The sequence below is a fragment of the Tenrec ecaudatus genome, chromosome 2 (genome assembly GCF_050624435.1).
Source record: "Tenrec ecaudatus isolate mTenEca1 chromosome 2, mTenEca1.hap1, whole genome shotgun sequence".
Classification (NCBI taxonomy): Eukaryota; Metazoa; Chordata; class Mammalia; order Afrosoricida; family Tenrecidae; genus Tenrec; species Tenrec ecaudatus.
In genome coordinates, this window is record NC_134531.1 from 64,365,058 (window position 1) to 64,369,184 (window position 4,127).

General features: G+C 43.0%; 1 non-coding gene across 1 annotated transcript; it reads right to left on the minus strand.

Annotated features, from left to right (window-relative positions):
* Positions 1-3,538: 3,538 nt before the first annotated feature.
* Positions 3,539-3,729, minus strand: LOC142441840 (U2 spliceosomal RNA). The gene has a single exon (XR_012783158.1). It is a non-coding gene; the product is annotated as a U2 spliceosomal RNA (small nuclear RNA).
* Positions 3,730-4,127: the final 398 nt, after the last annotated feature.

Consider the following 4,127-nt stretch of genomic DNA (forward strand, 5'->3'; position numbering starts at 1 on the left):
TACTGCAGCACGTTGACAAGGAACTGCCAGAAATTCAGGCAGGATTCAGAAGAGCACCTGGAACGAGGCATATTGTGGTAGTTACATAATCTCATGGCAACTTAATAAATAGAGCAAAGGGGTGGAGTGTAGCCTGTCAAACAAGACAGCATGATGATGCTTCCTTGTTGGTGTGGCCTTCTCATGAAGATTCTGGGAACTTCCTCTTTTCTTCCCTGGAGGTGTGATGCACTCTCTCTCTGTTTCACATTCCTGTTGAGAAGCCACATGGAGCCACCCTGATGGCAGTGAGATCCATGGACATGCAGCCCCCGTGATTGGATCCACAGACTTTGCACCCATTGACCTGTGATCTTCCTATATATTGCATCATTGCGGTGATTGAGTCTGAAGAGTGATTTATGGACTAGTACGGGACTAATGGGCTAATATGGACTGGCTGGGATGTTTTCCTAATATCCAATTACTCTTTGATATAAACTCTCTCTTATACACATATGAGTGCTCTTGGATTGGTTCCTCTAGTCAACCTGCTCTAGCGCACATATTATTGCTGAAGTCAGAGGGGTCTTGACTCAAGGCAGAGAATACTAGAAAGATGTTTTTGCGTGTTTCATTTCCTGTGCAAAGGCATTCAACTGTGTGGACCATAATGAACTGCGGAAAACTTAAAGAAGAACGGGAATTCCAGACACTTCATTGTGCTCATTCAGAATTTGTACACAGATCAAGAGCATATAATCTATATGCTACACAAATCATCAGAGAAGCTGGATTATATAAAAAATGCAGCATCAGGATTGGAGGAAGACTTAGGAGCAACCTGCCGTATGCAGATGACATAAGCATGGTTATTGAAAATGAGGAGGAATTGAAGCATTTGCTGATAACCATCAAGGATTGTAGCTTTCAGTATGTATTAGAACTCAATGTAAGGCAGACCCAAATCTTCACAACTGGATCAATAGTCAACATCTTGATGGATGGTGAAAAGGTTGAGGTTGTCAAGGATTTTATCTTGCTTGGATCCACAATGAATCTCCTGGAGAAGCAGTCAAGAAATCAAAAGACATATTGCATTAGGTAAATCTGCTGTATAAGACCTAATTAAATCACAAGACTGTTACTCTGAGGACTAAGGTGCACCTGGCCCAAGCCATGGTGTTCTCCATTGCGTCATACGCATGTGAAAGTTGGATATTAAACCAGAAAGACCATAGAAGAATGAACGATTTGAATTGTGGTGCTGGACAAGAATACTGGAAGTACCATTGACTGCTAAAAGGAAGAAGTAAGGCCAGAGTGCTCCTTAGAGGCAAGGGTGACAAGACTTTATCTTACATGCTTTGGACATATGGTTAAGTGAGACCAGTCCCTGGAGAAGGACATCATGTTTGAAAAGTGCAGGGACAGTGAAAAAGCAGAAGGCCCTTAACAAGCTGGAATGGCACAGTGGGTGTATCAGTGGCTCAGGCATAGGAGCAGTAGTGAGGCTGGTGGAAGACTGTGCAGCATTTCATTCTGTCGTGCATAGGTTCACAATGGATCGCAGCCTACTTGATGGTACCATGAATGAAAACAAAAGCTGAAGAAAAGTGAGCACTGGGGGGAAAAGGGCACCGCTCTGCTTTGCCAACAGGAAGAGGTTACACGAATGGCAAGGAGGAGGCAACCGAGATGGAGAGGAGGGAACTGAAGAGAAGTCCTTGACTTTTTAAGTAAAGCTCTATGTGATGGTTAATGTTCTATTTCTTGGCTGGACTATGATTCTTTAGAGTTTGGACCGATTGTTCTTCATTACTGTAATCCATTTTAAACATCCTCCATTTTGTGATTTGATATGAATCATTTGAAAAGTCGAACAGTTGAGAAACCAATCAACATCCTTGGGGAGATGGTCTACATCTAGTAGATATGGATGTTCATGCAAAGCTTGGCATACCTGCATCCTACATCTAACTTTTCATCCTCTGACACCTAGTGTTTTGGATGGGAGCCAGCAGTCTGCCAACTGATCTACAAATTTGGCGTGCCAGCCTCTGCAACCACGTGTAAGGAGAAACCTAAAACCTGACATTCTGATCCATGGATTTAGTATTTCTTAGTCTTTACAATTTCCTGCTCAGTGAATTATTTACTGTGCCTTATCTAGCCAAAGTATCTGTAATTCCCACCAAGCAACCTTTTCCTACATGAGTTTGGGTAAGAAGGAACAGGTAGACACTGAGAGACAATCTCACCACTAGCAAGAGCCAACAGTGAAACACGTCCTTTGGACCATGAGACCCGTGTGCAGGGATCTTCCCTGGTCCAGATGACAACTGTGACACCAACAGCCGCTTTAGAACCAGGAGCCACAGCATGAGACAGAGGTAGACTTGCTGGCTCCCGAGCAAGTAAAGCTGAGTGCTTTGGGACAGGAGGCTGGCTTGTGGAGTGGGGTGCTGCTGGCCACTTAATTCAGGGAGCTGAGTTCACTGTTAGATTGAGACTTGCAGTGAAGAGGCGTGGCCTTAGGGAATTTATTAACAGCTCCGAAAGCCCTTGTATAACTGGTCCTGCCTCAGTTTCTGTACCCTGAGCATTTCTCACCTGCATTGTAATCTGTAAGCTTGTTCGCTTCCTTAACAAGCCCCTTCATCATGAATATTGTCTAAGTTCCATGTGATCATTGCAACAAGTTCTCGACTCTAGATGACAAAGTAGAGAATGCTTTCTGAGGCAGACAGAAGGCTTCAGAACATTTATAGGAAAGTCTGATTATGAGACATGAAAATATTTCCAGGACATTTTTGAAGCCCTTTCATGTATGTGTCCCTTGCTTTGCTCCTCTAGAGAACACAGAGGAGGTTCTAAGACTAACACAGAAGAATGTGAGTTCTCTGTCAGAGAGCCTTGATGAGTCGGGGCTGGGATCAGGGCAGGATCAGTGTGCATGGATGGGATTTGGTCAGGCCAATAATCTGTCAGACTTCAAGTGAATTGTCTTCAAATATATACCCAATAACAATTCAGAATGAATGGCAAAGAAAAGCTGGCTGTTTTAAAAATTGCACATCTATGTTGATATTAAGATTTAGGATAAAGATGAGGTGTTCTACTCCTGTAAAGATTTACAGTCTTGGAAACCCACAGGGACAGTCCTACTGTATTCTGCAGGGTTTCAATGAGTCATAATTGATTCAATGGCAGTGAGTTAGTAAGCGTGTTTATATTTTAAAATTAGGACTTAGTATGTCCCACAAATGTAGAATAACCGCTAGACTTGGTTGAAGCCATCTTTCACTTTATAAATTGTCTGTGTGCATTTGGTACCCACATTTATTTACACGACAGAGACTACATGGGCGGTGGTACTAAAGCTTTCACATTTCTTAAAGTCATAAAGTTTCCAAATTATTTAAAATATTTCTTTCTCCCTGGTCTTTATGTTAGCCAAGCAAATTCTTTCATATGAGCATCCCTTTTATTTTTAAGGGACTTTAAAAAGAATTTTAAGTGGACTAACCAACTTCTTCTTTTTTTGGATTCCCCCAAAATGGGGTGCACCATTCCTAGAAGTACTGCAATACTAGGTCGATGTGTGGAATGGACAGAGCAAGCTCCTATTCCATCTCCCTGCTCCAAAAATCCATGTAATATATTGTCCTCGGATAGAGGACACATCAGATATTAAACTGATAAGAACAGATACCGCACTCGAACTTAGCCAAAAGGCCGAGAAGCGATTGGACTAACCAACTTCTTGGAGAGTTTTGACTTGAGATGTCCAAGCAACCACCTATTACTGGTAATAAGAATGCCCTTTGCCACTTGCAGTTTCTGCACTCTGTCTTCCATGCTGACCTCCAGGGTCCCATAAGCTTGTCTTGGGAATTGTGACTCAGTCTGTGGGCGAACCCATCAAGTCTCTGGAGTGGACCACAGAGAATAGTCAGGGCCAGGAAAGATGCTTCTGAAAAAACACGTTTAGGGGCAATCAGGAGTGAAATTTCATTTGGCCCATTATGCAAAGACCTTCGTGTGGAAAGCTGAGCTAACTGGCAACATCTTTTGGATTGACTCTGGTACCGGTTTTCAGTCCCTCCAGATAAACTGGCACCTGCAGCTGGTGCCTGGCTGGCCCA